This window comes from Capsicum annuum, chromosome 4 (assembly GCF_002878395.1).
Source record: "Capsicum annuum cultivar UCD-10X-F1 chromosome 4, UCD10Xv1.1, whole genome shotgun sequence".
Classification (NCBI taxonomy): domain Eukaryota; kingdom Viridiplantae; phylum Streptophyta; class Magnoliopsida; order Solanales; family Solanaceae; genus Capsicum; species Capsicum annuum.
In genome coordinates, this window is record NC_061114.1 from 123,816,257 (window position 1) to 123,834,712 (window position 18,456).

The following is an 18,456-nucleotide window of genomic DNA, read 5'->3' on the forward strand; positions in this document are numbered from 1 at the left end:
CCCTTCCAAACTCCACTTAACCTAAATAAACCCATCCATGTTGAGGGATATGGTATAGGGGAACAACGGGAAGGATATGGGCCTTATAATGATGTTTACTTGAGGAACAAAAGAATAAGGGGAAGGTATGGTGATTTAAGCTTAGAAGTGGACCTAAAATTCATCAAAGTTAACCTTACAATCTTTAAGGGTGAGAGTGATCCTGAGGCTTAAGTTGATTAGGATCAACTTGTGACAAGATATTACAAATTAATAATCTCACCAAAGAAAAGAAGAGTTACTATGCTATAGCTAACTTTGAAGGGTATACTAATACATGGTAAGAATATGTTAAATGATTTGGGAATAAGATGATTGGGGGATAACCTATTCTACGATTTCAGTTGAAGAACCTAATACGGCAAAGTTACTTGCCCGATACTCATAGACATAAGCTCCTTGACAAATTGTACAATTTGAGGCAAGGGAGAGACAGTGTCATGGATTACTATGATGAATTTCAACAATTGACATTTAACTAGATCACTGGTGAGAACAAGTAACTCATGACATCGTATGTTTTAAAGTCAATTTGAACAAGTACATCTCCAGTCATATGACATTTCATAAGTTCGACACTATAGATGGAATCTTCCAAGAGGTATTGGAGGTTCAAAGAGAGCTCATTCATGGCTGTCCAACCCAAGACCACCAAGGATGGCTCAAAATAGGCCCCAAGCTATGAAAGTAAGCCAATTTCCACTTCTAATTCCAATGGATTTCAATGCTTCAAATGTCAAGGGTGGGGTCACATGGCTAGTAAGTGTCCAAACTAAAGGAACATGATCCTAAGGGAGGGAAAATTGCACTATCTTAAGAAAAAGGTGGTAATTAAATTAGCTAAGGTTGATAGAAATCCTCAAGATGGATAGCAAGAATAGGTTGAAATGCAAGGCAAGGAAGATGGAGAATATGTGCGGTTGTGTAAGGGATCGTGTGAAGTGTCTCTCTAAAAGTGGTGCGGTCATGAATTTGTGTGCAAATTCTTCTAAAGATGGAGAGGATGATATGAGTACAATCATGACCATGAATGATTTTGAGTATTTTAAATGAAACCAAGGGTGTTTGCAAATTAAAGTGTGAAGATGGGCCTTGAAGTGCACTAGGCCACCCCAAACACATCCATGGGCGCCTTTTGAAGCCCTTTTTATTAAAGGGTCTTTTGTTCTTTTGTTTCCTATTTTGTAATGTAATATAAATAAAACATTGTAGGGTTTTTAGTTCTTTAGTTGATATATGTTATTGAAAGAACACTTCTCTTAGAGAGAGAGTCCAAACCCTAACTAGGGTATTATACAAGTATGGAATCACTTGTGTGTTGCATTTGTTCGATACATTGGTGCTTGAGTGGTGGACTCTCCTTTTGTGTCATTAAAAAAAATAAGTGATTGTTGTGTATAGAATTAAGGTTCCAAGAGTATAACACGTTCTTGGATTCTTAAGATTACATCTTCATCTGTCTATCTATATATCTTAAGCTAGTTATAATTCTAGTATTGTTGTGTATTATGATCTCAAGCCATGTATGTTTTTTGTTGTTCGTCATATAGTACTTGTTCATTTTATATTTCATCTTGTGTTCTTACTCTTAGTTTGGTTGTCTGGGTGTGATAAATATCTTTAAATCTCTTTAATCTTGTCTATTCGACTCGTAAAGGGTCCTCGGCTCATTGAGTTTGTAGACTATTTTTGGGGTGTGTTTGTGTGTTCATTAGTTATTCTTGTATAATTTGTTATAATATCATGGCTTGATCTTCATCCTACAAGGTCAATCTTGGGCTTGCTTGCTAGAAAAATAAAAAAAAAGTGTTCTTGAGATCTTGGTCTTGGCTGAGAACCATGTAGTATTCTTGTTGTGGTATTGGCCGAAATTTGTGGAGTCTATGTCTAGGATTTCTTTCATTGTTATGGTTGTTTCTTGTGTTGGCTTCTTGATTCAATAAATCTAAAGGTATCTAGATATATATTTCATTGTTTGGCTCTTAGATGTGGTGAACTTGAAGGTTGTTGTGAGTTCTTGTTGTTCTATACCCTTTCGTCTTTTGTTTGAGCAAGAAAAGTGAACTTTAGATCTACAAAATATGAAATAAAAGTTGTAGTATTTGTTGGTGAAAGGACTAGCTCGCATCACTCTTGATTTGACAACAATTTTTCAACGACTTTTTCATATTTCAAGGACCTTGTTTTGTGGAACAAATACAAGCCGTCGCACCTTTTTGAGATTGAATTTGAAAAAGGCTCAAAACTTGTGCTTTCCCTCAAAAACAATTATCTTCCAATCCCAAATTGTGTAAAGGCCAAAATTTCAAGTTGGTGAATTAAAACTTGAGGGCCCGTGACCAATTAGGGGGTGACACGTCATCAAGTTACTGTTCATATGACAATTTTAAGCTCAAAATTTGATCGTCCAGTCTCGTTTTGTTGCTTATTTTGTTGATTCCATTACTAACTTACAAGCTAGTACTATATTGTAAGTTATATTTGAATTCGTGTTCATGTTTACATTCCTTCGTGTGCTTTATTCTTTTGAGTTGCTATAAACTCTTGATTCACCTCACAAGTATGTGATAAAATTAAGCTTGAACACATGTGAGATTGAGTGACGGAATTCGAGAGACCTAAAAAAGAGTGTGAGGACCTTTTGCTTTTACAACTAACTCATTTATTGTTTTTTAGGTGACCTCCTAAGTCTACTAGAATCCAAGGGGACAACCTCACAGACCATGGATAATAATTTCCTTATTACTATCTTGGCCGGGATTGAAGCTCTCAACTAAAGAATGGTAAAGGTGTAAAAAGATGTGTCATCTTTGGGTGAGAAGTTGGATATTGTGGAGAGTTAAAGCTACTCTTGTGTTTCTACTCCTCGACACCATGTCTCCTCAAGTGGACATGACCAAAACACCTCCACCACCATTAACCCCAAAGTTTTGCATCAAATGTTCAACCCTCCAAGACCCCCACAAAATACCACAAGCAAGACCCAAATACCCCTCAAATCCAAGACCAAGATAGGACAATCCACCAAGTCCAACATGAAGGATTTTTTACCCAAATGACGCAAAACCTAAACCCTTCAATCCAATACTTTCTACCAAATCAAGTCTCGCCCTTTCAAGCTCCAATTAATACAAATAGAACCATCCATGTTAAGGGATATGGTATAGGGGAAGAATGCAAATAATGTGGGTCGTATGATGATTTTTACTTAAGGGAAGAAATAATAGGGGAAGGCATAGTGACTTAAGCTGAAAAGTGGGCCTAAACGCCAACAAAGTTAACCTTTCAATCTTTAAGGGTGAGAGTGATCGCGAGGTTTATCTTGCTTGGGAGTCAACTTAAGACAAGATATTTCAAATTAATGATCTCACCAAAGAAAAGAATATTTCTTATGGTATATCTCAATTTGAAAGGTATTCTAATACATGGTGGGAATATGTTAAACGATTTGGGAATGAGATGATTGGGGGACAACGACCTTCTTAATTTTGATTGAAGACCCTTATGCAGCAAAGATACTTGCCCGATACTTATATACATGTGCTCCTTACCAAATTATACAATTTGAGGCAAAAGAGAAAGAGTGTCATGGCTTACTACAACAAATTTCAACAAATGATGTTGAAACTAGATCACTAGGGAGAAAAAGTAAGTCATGAAATCGTACACTTCAAAGTCTAGTTGAATAAGGACATCTCCACTCACATGATGCGTCATGATTTTGACACTATTGATGGCATCTTCTAAGCAGCATATGAGGTTGAAACGAAGATCAAAGAGAGCTCATTCATGGCTATCCAACCCGAAACCACCAAGGCTACCCCAAAATAGTCCCCAAGGTATAAAGGTAAGCCAATTTTCACTTCCAATTCTAAGGGATTTCAGTGCTTCAAATGTCAAAAGTGGTGGCACAAGGCTAGTGAGTGTCCAAACCGGAGGAACATGATCCTAAGAGAGAGAAAATTATACTATCTTAGGGAAGAGGTGGTAATTAAATCAGCTAAGTTTGATGGCATGCCTCAAGATAGAGAGCAAGAAGAGGTTGAAATGGAAGTTAAGGAAGATGGAGAAGATGTGTAGCCTTGTGAGGGATCATGTGAAGTGCCTCTCAAAAAAGGACAAGGTCATGAATTTATAGGAAAATTCCTCTCAAGATGAAGAGGATGAAATGAGTATGATCATCACCATGAAAGATTGTTAAGTATTTTGAATGCAACCAAGGGTGTGTGCAAGTTGAAGTGTAAAGATGGGCCATGAAGAGCAGTAGGAAGCCCCAAACACACCCCATGGGCGCCTTTTGAAGCCCTTTTCATTAAAGGGTTTCTTAATCTTCTATTTTCTATTTTGTAATGTAATATAAATAGAAAATTGTAGGGTTTTTAGTTCTTTAGTTGATATATGTTATTGAAAGAACAATTCTCTTAGAGAGAGACACTCCAAACCATAACTAGGGCATTATACAAGTATAGAATCACTTGTGTGTTTCATTTTCTTTATACGTTGGTGCTTGAGTTGTGGACTCTCCTCTTGTATCATTTTAAGAGATAGGTGATTGTGGTGTATAGTGTTAAGGGTACAAGAGTAGAACATGTCCTTGGGTTCTTAAGATTACATCTTCATTTGTCCATCTAACTATCTTAATCTTATTGTAATACTTGTATTATTGTATATTATGATCCCATGCCGTGTATGTTTTTGTTGTCCTTCATACTGTTCTTGTTCTTTTTTAATTTCATCTTATGTTTTTACTCTTAGTTTTGTTGGCTGTTTGGGTATGATTAATATCTTGAAATCTCTTCAATCTTGTCTATTTAGTGAATCCGAGAGTGGTCCTAAAGGGTCCCCGGCTCATTGAGATTGTGAACTGTTTATCGAGTGTGTTTGTGTGTTCCTTGGTTATTCTTGTATCATTCGGTATCATAGCATGGATTGATCTAGTTCCTACAAGGTCAATCTTTTGCTTTCTTTTAGAGAATTGGAAAAAAAAATGTTCTTGGTATCTAGTTCTTGGCCAAGAACCTTATAGTGTTCTTGTTGTAGTCTTGGCCTAAATTTGTGGAGTCAGTCTAGGATTTCTTTTGTTGTTATTTTTGTTTCTTGTCTTATTTTCTTGATTCACTAACACTAAAGGTATATAGATCTATGTTTGAGTTTAAAACTTGTTAAAGTTGTGTTGTGAACAAAGGCCTAGGCAAAATTTGGTGGTTTGTTGTGGCAGGTTGGCTCTTGGATTATGGATCTTGTTGTTGTTCTTGAAGGTTGTTGTGAGTTCTTGCTATTCTACACCCTTTCATCTTTTGTTAGAGCAAGAAAAGTGAACTTTTGATCTACAAAAGATGAAAGAAAAGTTGTAGTATTTGTTGGTGAGAGGACTAGCTCACATCACACTTGTCTTGACAACAATTTGTCAACTACTTTTACATATTTCAAGGACCACATTTGGTGGAACAAGTACAAGTCAAGTATCACCTTTTTGAGATTGAATTTGAAAAAGGTTCAAGATTTGTGCTTCCCTCCAAAATCAATTGTCTTCCATTCCCAAATTGTGTAAAGGCTGAAATTTCAAGTTGGTAAATTAAAACTTGTGGGTCCGTGACCAATTAGGGGGTGACATGTCATCAAGTTACTGTTCGCATGACAATTTTAAGCTCAAAATTTGATCTTCCAGTCTCGTTTTGTTTTTTCTTTTGTTTATTCCATTACTAACAAGCTAGTACTAGATTGTAAGTTAGTTTTGAAGCAGTCTTTTTGTGTACATTCCTTTGTGTGCTTTATTCATTTTAGTCATTGTAAACTCTTGGTTCACCTCTCAAGCACGGGATACAATCAAGGTTGCAACACTTGTGAGATTGAATGAAGGAATCCAAGAGACTAATAAAAAGAGAGAGTGTGAGGACCTTTTGCTTTTACAGCTAACTCATTTATTGTTTTATAGGTAACCTACTAAGTCCAATGGAGTTCGAGGGGACAACCTCACAAACCATGGATAATAATGTCCTTAATACTATGTTGTCCGGGATTGAAGGTCTAAACCAAAGAACAGTAAAGGTGCAAATGGATATGTCATTATTGGGTGAGAGGTTGGATATTATGGAGAGTCAAAGGAACTCTCGTGATTCTACTCCTCGACACTATGTCTCCTTAAGTGGACTTGACCAAAACACCTCCACCACCATTACCCTTGAAGTTTTGCATCAAATGTTCAACCCTCCAAAACACCCACAAAATATCACAAGCCAAATACCAAATACCCCACAAACCCAAGATAAAGATAGGCCAATCCACCAAGTCCAACATGAAGGATTTGGAAACCAAATTCCACCAAATCCAAACCCTCTAATCGAAGCTCCATATAACTAAAGGCCATACATTCCACCAAATCAAATCTCACCCTTCCAAGATCCACTTAACCGAAATAGACTCATCCATGTTGAGGTATGTGGTAGAGGGGAACAACGTGAAGGATATGGGACTTATGATGAAAGTTTACTTGAGGGAAGAAAGAATAAGGGGAAGGCATATAGACTTGAGTTGAGAAGTAGGCCTAAACTCTAAAAAAATTAACCTTCTATCTTCAAGGGTGAGAGTGATGCCGAGGCTTATCTTGATTGGGATTCAACTTGTGTCAAGATATTCAAAATTAATGATCTCACCATAGAACAGAAGAGTTTCTATGATGTAGCTCATTTTAAAGGGTATGCTAATACATGGTAGAAATATGTTAAATGATTTGGGAATGATATGATTTTACCTACTCCTCAGTTTTAGTTGAAGAACCTTATGCAGCAAAGATATTTGCCTGAGATTTATAGATATGAGATCTTTGCCAAATTTTACAATTTGAGACAAGGGAGCAAGAGTGACTTGTCTTACTACGATGAATTTCAACAATTGATGTTGAAACTAGATCACCAGGGAGAATAAGTAAGTCATGATATCATGTGCTTCAAAGTATGGTTGAACAAGGACACTCCACTCACATGATGCTTCATAAGTTCGACACTATTGATGGCATCTTCCAAGCAGAATTAGAGGTTGAAATGGAGCTCAAAGAGATCTTATTCATGGCTATACAACTCGAGACCACCAAGGCTGCCCTAAAACGGTCCACAAAGTATAAAGGTAAGCCAATTTCCATTTCCAATTCTAAGGGATGTCAATGCTTCAAATGTCAAGGGTGGGATCACAAGGCTAGTAAGTGTCTAAACCGGAGGAACTTTATCCTAAGAGGGGAGAATTGTGCTAACTTAGGGAAAAGCTGGTAATAGAATCGGCTAAGCACGGGATACAATCAAGCTTAACACTTGTGAGATTGTGTGAAGGAATCCAAGAGACCAGAAAAAAGAGAGTGTGAGGAACTTTTTGTTTTACAACTAACTTGTTTAGTTTTTTGTAGGTAACCTCCTCAGTCTAACAGAATCTGAGGAGACAACCTCATAAATTATGGATAATAATGTCGTTAATACTATCTTGGCCGGGATTAAAGCTCTCAACAAAAGCATGGTTAAGGTGCAAACAGAAGTGTCATCATTGGGTGAGTGGTTGGATATTATGGAGAGTCGAAGGAACTCTCATGCTTCTACTCCTCGACACTATGTCTCCTCATGTGGACATGACCAAAACACCTCCACCACCATTACCCCTGAAGTTTTACATCAAATGTTCAACCCTCAAAGACCCCCACCAATATGATAAGTCAAGTCCCAAATACCCCTCATACCCGAGAACCAAATAGGCCAATTCACCAAGTCCAATATGAAGAATTTGTCAACCAAATTCCACCAAACTCAAACCGAACAATCCAAGAACTATTTAACCAACGGACATACTTACCACCAAATAAAACCCTGCTATTCTAAGCTCTACTTAACCCAAATAGAACCGTCCATGTTGAGGGATGTGGTAGAGGGGGAAAATGTGAATGATATGGGTCTTATGGAGATGTTTACTTGAGGAAGTAAATAATAAAGGGAAGGCATGGTAACTTAAGTCAAGAAGTGGGCCAAGACTCTATCAAAGTTAACCTTCCGATCTTCAAGGGTAAGAGTGATGCCGAGGCTTATCTTGCTTGGGAGTTAACTTGTGTTAAGATATTCAAAATTAATGATCTCATCAAAGAAAATAAGAGTTTCTATTATGTAGCTCACTTTGAAGGGTATGCTAACACATGGTGAGAATATGTTAAATGATTTGGGAATGAGATGATTAGGGGACAACCTCCTCCTAGATTTTGGTTGAAGAACCTTATGCAAAAAAGATACTTGACTGAGACTTATAGATAGGAGCTACTTGCCAAATTGTAAAATTTGAGGCAAGGGAGAAAGAGTGTCATGTCTTACTATGACGAATTTCAACAATTGATGTTGAAACTAGATCACCAGGGAGAACAAGTAAGTCATGAAATCATGCATTTCAAAGTTAGGTTGAACCGGGACATCTCCACTGACTTTATACTTCATAAGTTCGACACTATTGACAAAATCTTCCAAGCAGTATTAGAGGTTGAAAGGGAGCTCAAAGAGAGATTATTCAGGGATGTAAAACTCAAGATCACCAAGGATACCCCAAAATAGTCTCTAAGATATAAAGTTAAGCTAATTTCCACTTCCAATTCCAAGGGATTTCGATTCTTTAAATGTCAAGGATGGGGGAACAAGGCTAGTGAGTGTCCAAACCGGAGGAATGTGATCCTAAGAGAGGGAAAACTATACTATCTTGGGAATGAGATAGTAATTGAATCAGCTAAGGTTGATGGAAATCCTCAAGATAAAGGGAAAGACGATGTTGAAATACAAGTTAAGTAAGATGGAGAAAATGTGTGGCCGTGTGAGGGACAGTGTTAAGTGCCTCTCTAAAAGAGGTGAGATCATGAATTTCTAGGCAAATTCCTCTCAAGATAGAGAGGATGATACAAGTAGGATCATGACCATAAATAATTTTTAAGTATTTTTAATGTGACTGAGGGTGTGTGCAAGTTGAAGTATGAAGATGGGCCTTGAAATGCACTAGGTCTCCCCTAACACACCCCATGGGTGCCTTTTAAAGCCCTTTTGTTTAAAGGGTCTTTTAGTCTTTTGTTTTCTATTTGCAATGTATTATAAATAGAACATTGTAGGGTTTTTAGTTCTTTATTTGATATATGTTATTGAAAGAACACTTCTCTTTGAGAGAGAGAGTCCAAACTGCAACTAGGACATTATACAAGTGTGGAATCAATTGTGTGTTGCATTTTCTTGATACGTTGGTGCTTGTATGATGGAATTCTCTGTTGTGTCATTATAATATATTGGTGATTGTGTTATGTAGTTTTAAAGGTCTAAGATTTTAACATGTTCTTGGGTTCTTAAGATTACATCTTCATTTGTCTATCTATCTATCTTAATCTTGTTGTAATTCTTATATTGTTGTGTATTGTGATCTCAAGCCATGTATGTTATTTCTGCTCTTCATATTGTTCTTGTTCCTTTTGTCTTTCATCTTTTGTTGTTACTCTTAGTTTGGTTGGCTTTTTGGGTGTCATAAATACCTAGAAATCTCTTCAATCTTGTCTATTTAGTGAATCCTAGAGTGGTTCCCTAAAGGATCTTGGCTCATGGAGTTTATAGACTATTTTTGGAGTGGTTGTATGCTCATTGGTTATTCTTGTATCATTAATCCCACCAAGTGTTTGCATAGACTTAAAAATGAGCTATGGCATAAGAACTTTCTTTTCCTCGGACAAATCATTGACATGGAATAACTTTTCACAAGAAAACTCCCAAGCTAAGTACACCTCGGGATCACTTTCACCTTTGAAAATAGGAATGCCAACTTTGATCAAATTGATGCCCACCTCATGGGTTCCTAGGGGATTCCGTTGACCATTCCTTCTTTCATGCTCCAGAATTTACCATGATGCCCTCTTTGATCATACCTTTCCCTTATCTCTTTCTAAATTAAGTAGTCATCATTAGGAATACCATAACCCAATTGTTACCCTATACTATTGTCTTCAATTTAGATAGGATGGTTATGGTTTAACAGAGCTTGAACGGGTGGCATTGAGTTTGGTTGATTGTTTGGCCTTTGGTTTTGAGCAGTTTGGATTTGTGGAGGCTAAGGTCTTTGGTCAAGTGTATTTGGAACTTGATAATTTGGATGTGGTGGAGGTATTTCATTTCCAAGTTCTTCTTGTTGGACTTAGTTCATTTGAGGGTGTAGAGGTCTATGTAGGCCTATGGTAGGAGGAGTTTGGACTTGGTATTGTGGAGGTCTTGAAGGGAAAAGCATTTGGTAGAGGGTCTCGGGTGTGATAGTCATTGAGGAGTTGTGGGATTGGACACTAGAAGACATATGGTAGGGTTGAGGAGTAGAGGGTTAGGATCTCCTTTGGCTCTCAAAAATATCAAGACTACCACTCAATGCGGACACATTTTCTTTGATTGAAGCCATATCCTCCATTTCTCCCATATCCGACCCTAATCTTCCAAGAGCTTGATTGATGGCCTCAAGAGAAGACTTGAACCTATCAAGGACATTTCTATCCACGGCTTGTAAAGTAAAACCCTAGGGTTCCATAGCCAAGTACCTAAAATAAGAAACAAACCTACAAAATGAACAAACAAGTTAGTCCAAATGACCTGACCAACTCTCGCTCTCAGTTTACCTAACACTTAGTTTTACAAGTGCTGACAATTCGCCTTATACTTCATGAGTGATTGAGGGATAGGTCAACTTTTTCCCGGAATAGATTTTTGTTTGAGGTGACTCAAAGAAAAATTGCTTTCGAACTTGAACATACAAGATACTACGAGTTGCAAAATGAGAATAGCACAAAAAGAATGTTAACATGAAATAAAGGACTCTAGACTTATTCTAAACAAGAGAGAGAGTGACAATTTTTAGGGGGAAATCCAAGTGTTGGAGACATTTCAAGCTTAAAAATGGATTTGAAATGAGTTGGTCCCCCTCTTTGTACTTTCTATTGTACTTTGAATATTCTCTTTTTCTTTTCTTCTTTTGGGTGACTTCAATATGCTTGGAATATCTTTTGTACAAACAACTAGTACACTCTCTTTCTTCCCTCTTTTAGATCAAATAAGCTCTTTGAATATTCTTCTTTAACAAGATATGAAGATAATGGAAGAACAATATGAATATTCAAGAGTTGACCAAGTTTGACCATAAGGCAAATGAACCCCAAATTCAAATATTCTTTTAGATCTAGGTTCCCTATGCCAATACAAGCACAACCAACAACAAATCAACTACAATACGTCACAAATACCACACACCACACGAATCCATTTCAAAAAAGCTTCAAACTCAAGTCTACAATGGTGGAATGTTCAAAAACAACCGGATCTTGTTCAAAACTTAGATCTAGAATCTTTTAGTGATAGTGAGCAAGTATATAGAACTAGAAACTATCAAAACAAACTAAAACTTCATAGATCTAGCTTTTAACTTTTGGATCTACCACTACAAAACGAGATTCAACTTTTTTTGTGAAGATTTTCTTGAGATCCAAGACTTAAAGTCGTGGAAACTGCTCTAATACATGGATCTTGATACCAAATGATAAGAGAATAGAGCTATAAACCAAAATCAAGATCTAAATAAAGGATATGAAGAAGAAATAATGATAGTAGATGTAAAACTACACACGAATTTAACACAAACGCAAAAGAAATTGCATAAAAAGGAAAGATAGATATGGAGACATAATACTTACAATACCTAAGGAACTAAGGTGTTTATTAAACACTAAAACCCACTTAAGCTTGAAATTGGAACACCACACTCTTAGGTTGACACAAAAGGTTAAGCCAAATTGTTAACTCAATTAAATCCACACTCAAGCTAACCATAATTTCAATTGTGGCTTTTCCAAGCCCTAAACCAAGGGAGATACACTCTCAAAGAGAGAATAAATATTAAATATTCATCAAATTCTAGTGAAAAGTAATGGCTGGAGTGTGTATTTATAGTTATTACAAGAAAAGATAAAAATGCCCTTAATGAGCTTAAGGAAATAGGCGCCTCTTAAGTGTAGCCTTTGGAGTGTAAAAGGACATCATGCCCTTTTTAAGTGAATATCTCTTGTAGTGTCAAGTCCCTCTTCTTATCTTCAACTTATGCCAAGGATTTTAAATGGTTCCAAAAGGTATTTAACTGCTTTGCAAATCTAAGCTTGCACTTTGACAAGATCTAGTATTCTTATTGATTAGGCTTCAAAAAATTTATTATTGAATGAGACCTTGGCTAGAATATTTCCTAATCCTTAAATCATGATATTGACTATGCTATTAGTAATCTACTGATGATGAAATGGATTAGGTGTTCCTCAAGTTATTGATAAACTATCTTTTACCAATGATAAGTCATTGAGTGAGCTACTAATGGGTCATTGCTCATGATCTTTCTTATGATATTGATTATGGAAAGAATATATGCTAGAAATTATGCATGAAAATACCCCTTATGATAATTTTATCAATGATGTCATGAATTATGATTAGAACTCATGCTAATTGATTTATGGGAAGTTAAGTCGCTAATTATGCCTAAAATCATGAAACTTTCTTATATAATTGCTTATGTAATGGATGTTGCCTCCAATTATGATTGCGCACATATATTGATACCCAACAAGGCTAGGGGATATTATGATGATGTGATGATATCCAGCATGGCCGGAGAATATTATGATGATGTGATGATACCCGACATAGTCAGAGGATGTTATGATGATGATGATACTAGGCAAGGGTAGAGTATATTATGATGATATAATGATACCCAACAAGGCTGAAGGATATTAATTATAATAATATATGTCCATCAAGGCCGAAGGATAATTATATTGATGTGCCTATGTGTACATCTATCAGTTTAAGTTTGGCTAGACCTATGTCTAGCTATCACATGCTTATTTATATCCTTATGTGTAATTTGGGTGTGATGTAGACAATACGGATACCAATTATAGCCCACTAGCGATAAATACTTATAAAGTGGTATACTTGATGTTTAGCACTAAATAGAGATTTAGTGGTGGAAAATGTTTAAGTGGCTAATAATGACTAATGGATAATCGACCACTAGTGAAAATGATGAATAGGGGTATTAATGGCTAGTGATGATGATGGTTAATGTAAAATGGTGATAATTAGTGCCATCCATGATTAGTAACAATAAATAATTAGTTTCCAATGATGACTAAGTTGATGATATTGTCTAGTTAATATGTGATGCCTAGTTGCCAAATATGGGTTAGTTGATGAAATGGCTAGATGATAACCCATGAATAGAGGTTATGTGGTAAATATTTATTAAATAAGAACTAAAGGATTTATGATGGCTAGTGAGTAAATTGGACTAGTTAATGAGTGATGACTAACTAGTAAATTATGGTTAGTGTATATTGATGCTATGATTTCTAAAAGATGGTAATAGTATGGAGTATGGGCACTTGGTTAAAGTTGGTAATTAATTAAACTTTAGTAAAATGACCAATTAATGATACTATGGGTAAACGATTGAATAATTATGAGGTTTGCATATGTACTAGTTAAATTTCTTTATGCTTCTCTTGTGTATACTCTCCAGTAGTATGGGATGTTGTGATGAGTCTTTATTTTATTCACCAATTGGCGTATGGGAGACAAATATGAACATGTTTTTGCTTGTATTGATGCCTTATGATGTGCTATGATTCTGAATTGACTATTTCATATGCACAGCGATATTAGCATGTGTTGACTCCCTATGTTATATTGATATTTTGGTTTAATTACACATTTTGTACAGTGATGATGGAGATAATTCCGGTTTGATTTTGTACCTTGACTTAGTTATGATTATCTTGCATTATATCACCTTTATATCATCATGGGTCGATGATAACTACTGAGTACCCATTGTTTTGGTAGTCATACTCTTCTGTACCTTATAGTATAGATCCAAGTTCTAGCTGTCGTTGTTGATAGTTGTACATGTTGAGTTGATCTTTTCGAGATAGGTTGAGCTCTTACAATTTTGATTTGTCCATTTTCTTCTATCTTATTGTTATTTACTCTTTTCTATCGAGACAGATGTATTGACTATATACTAAGTATTTTGGTTTGTATTATTGACATTAGATACTCTTATATCGGCTCTACCAGGTTATGGGATTGGTATTCCTGTTGTGTCGTTTATCTATTTTAGAACACTGTGTTTATTTATAACTTGTGTTTTACTAAATTTGGCCTATGTTGAGAATTTCCTACTGAATTAACCCATTATGTTAGCTCCGGCTTATGGTATTGGCTTACCTACAGGCAGATTTTATTAGGTGTCATCATGACTCATAAATTGGGTTGTGACAAATTAGTATTAGAGCCTAGGTTTTAGAGGAATTGTTGGTATAACAATTGGTGTCTAGTAGAGTCCTGCGAAACAAAAAGATGACATCCATTTCCTACCTTCAAGAGGCTACAACACATTCTTAGGTTTTATTCACTTTTTCACTCATATCATGCTAAGAGTCTAAGTTTATTTGTAGAAGTATTCCCTTGCCTCTCTTTCGTTGATGACTAGGACACGTGCGAGGGTCCCAAGACCGAGCCTAGGAATCCTACTTTTGTTTGTGAATGACCTGCAGGTTGTGGACACCCTCGTGAAAGGTCCCTAGTTATTATGACCCAAACCAAGGCCTGGTCATGAAGATCATCTCAAGTCCCACTTGGACCGGAGACCACCCCTTCGCACCTAACTAAACAACACAATATCCCTATTGATGGATGAATTCTAAACATATAACTAGATACCATGCGACAAGCTTAAGGAAAATTCAAAACATGTCTATCACCAATGATCGTCAACTGGCAAAACATTCGACCAGCATCACCCAATATCCATTGCAATCCAAACAAATCCTTCTAACACAAGAAACAAAACTAGTCTTGATCGGGACACATCCCCGACTCTGACAGATAACAATGAGATGAAAATGATAAGGTTAATGATAATGAAACTATAAACTCTAGTCTATGACAAGAACTGATGAAATATCTAAGTCTTCTAAAGTATGGAAGATCACCAATTCACAATAATAAACTGATTAAGTGAGCTGATTCACCTAACTCTGTGCAGGAAAATTACACTTACCTTAAGACCCTGCATCACACAAGAATACAACATCTGAAGATGGTTAGTGGGGTGAACACTAGCATAAAACTCAGGGATAAGGATAACATAATGTCGTGATGAATAGTTCAAAATCATTCAAATCCAATGCACATAATCAAATGCATATATATATATATACATACATATTTATATGGATATATATATATATATATATCACATGCCAGAATAGGGAATAAGGCTTAACATGCAATTTAAAACATTAATCTAGATTGTGTAGCTTAACCATCATAACATACGAAGGCTCCCACGAGCTATATGGTCCCAGCTCTCACCCAGCTACTAGGGTCGCAGTGCGTATGGCAGCATTAACTAGAGGGTATACATATTCACTATGTCTATGACTACACATAATGCAAGGTTCTACACTAAGCGTGTTATGTACACAATTGAAAGTTCAAGAATACTACTCAAAAACATCCTAGCCTTAAGAATTGACTCACCTAGTTGGCAAACTCATGTGTATTGTTCAATAAAAGACATCATATAAATCACCCATATTCATCAAATATGTGCCCTCAAAATAAGAGAGATACCTATAATCACTTATATAAATGCAATTTATAACACAATGGGTACAAAAATCAAGTTACGCTTACTCTCACAAGAAATTCACAACTTACATATATGAACCATAGGCTTGCCCTTAGTATAGTACTCCACTAATATTAGAATGCTGAAGCTTAGGATCAAATAGGTCTTTAATGGTTGTAATATAGGATAAGGGATGGGTAGGAACTATTTTGGACAAGAATAGTGACTATCTTCCCTAAGACCTTTAATACATCACATTATACAATTAATTCACCTTTAACAATCACTTTACACCACTTTTGTCGACCGCTAACTTTTTTTTGGCCATCTCATTAGGATCATTCACATACACTATAGTGAGAGTATTTTTTATTCATAACTTATCCAATTTGAAAAAATTTCTATTCTTTTCATTACTCAACTCCCAACCACAACACATTAAATTTTTTAACAACATTAGTTATAACTTACAGGCTTTAATTTCACCTTTTCCTTCTTAAATTACCAACTCCTTAACATAATTAGATTTAAACTAAAGCATTTAAGAGCTTTGGATCAAATTAAGGTCTATCAAAAAAGGGAATTAGGCTACACATGAGACTGCCAAAGGAAAAGCTAAAGGCTCAATGGGAGTTTAACTAATATTATGCACAATGGTAAGTAAAAAGAAGGTATGAAACAAGGCTATCAAAGTAATTCCTATATCATCTCCTAAACCCATACCCTTTATTTTTCTTTGCACAAACACAGGCAAGTTCTAGGATCAAATGCAACAAGGAATATAGAATAACCTTACATCACACATGGCATATGCTCAAATCAAGCAGGATCATCATAGACTCTTAACCGAATAATCACATAAATTCACATTAAGTTAACAAGTACAAGATTCATAATCATGAGTCTTGGAGCCTAAAGAGTAGTAATTAAAACCATCAACATGCTTTTACAACCAAAACAAACATGCATCTTGTAGTCAAATACAGAACCAACAAGAACATCTTACTTATTCCTAACACAAAAATGTTAAAATTACTTTTAAAATTAGGAATTTCCCCACCCCACACTTAAAATCCTACTTTGTCCCCAAAGTATACTTAAAAGGTAGATATATAAATTCTCCCTAGGGCCTCTAGGCCCAGCTAATAGCATCTTTATTCATTAATGGGATCTAGGTACCCCAGAATTACTCTTTGCAATGCTCTTTATCTCATGTTTTTTGGTACTTAGACTTCCCATCAACCTATGACTCAACAAAAACAAAAAAAAAAAGTAAAGTAAAGAAAAATTAAAAATACTAAAAATAAAACATACCTTAACTTGGGTGCCTCTCAAGAAGCACCTAATTTAGTATCGCGGCACGGCCCATATCAATTTTTTTCTCCACCTTGAGGATATAAATTTTATCCCCCATCACGTATCTATCTTTTTGTTTCGCGCATAGAGTAGTGGTACAAAGACGAAGAAATCAAGTATTAGATGGTGTATGGTAAACTACTCAGCCTTGAAGAGAGCTGTGTTTTTATGTTTCTTATTTGGTGAAAAATTAAGGATATGGTATTCTTGTTCCTTATCTTTACACTCTTCCACTATTTCAGATGATTCTACAAACAAGACATCATCTAAACATAATGTAGAAATGTGATTTGAATGAGGCCCAGCCAATCCCACTTCTAAATTTACACTATCCATAATACCCTCACTCAATTGACCTTCTCAATTACAGTCTCAAGAGAAAGATGACGATTGAGTAGCTATGATTCTTATGTTTGCTCCATAAATTGGCTAGTATCCTCCTCATATTTTTCTTTTCTTACATTGGTGGACATGGTGGTAGTGGTATCTCTTTAAACTATTCAACAACTTTAGTTTTTGAATGCTCAGACTTTCTCAAATTATCAATAACTTTGTCTGCAATCAATTGGGGAGTCAACTCTACATTTACCTCCTTAGTTGTATTTTGAACATTGCCCTCAAAGATGACTGAATTAGGATTTGCTCCATATATATCTACAGAGTGATACATATTACCATAAACCACACACCAACTTGTGGTCAACTACACAAGTCGAAAACAAGTAGGTCCCCTCCAAAATCTTGCATCAAAATCAAGACAAAAAGACTTATGGTGGGGCCCTCCACAAAAATGACAAGAATTATCATCCCTCAAAAACTATCTATCCCAGGCTACCATGTTAAGAAGTATGATAAAATAATAAAAGAAACTAAAACAAACTATACTATCTAAAACTCAATATAGAAAAACTAAAAGTAAGATAGTTGCCTATTTACAAGTCCACTGCAATGGGACCAATAACTTATTGGGCCTAAGCACACACACAAGTGTACATGTAACACCCCACACTTTTGGGCTAAAGTCGAATCGTCTTTTCGATGTATATGGACCAGAATTAAAAGGTGTCCAATTATAAATAAGTGTGACTTATATTTTTCCTTAGTGTGTAAACTTCATTAGAGATGAATATACACCATGAGAATCTCCTAGATCAAATATTAAGTTGAGCATTTTCCTATCGATTAATTTATTGTTGATGATTTTGCATGGGTCAAATTCTAGTGACTATTTCTCCTATTCTATAAAGATTCATGCGGCCTACTATATATCAAGTTGAATCCTTACAATTCTTCTTTTCAACACCACCGACCATTCGTCAATCCGAGTACAGAGTCGAATATTAGGAGTGTTTGACT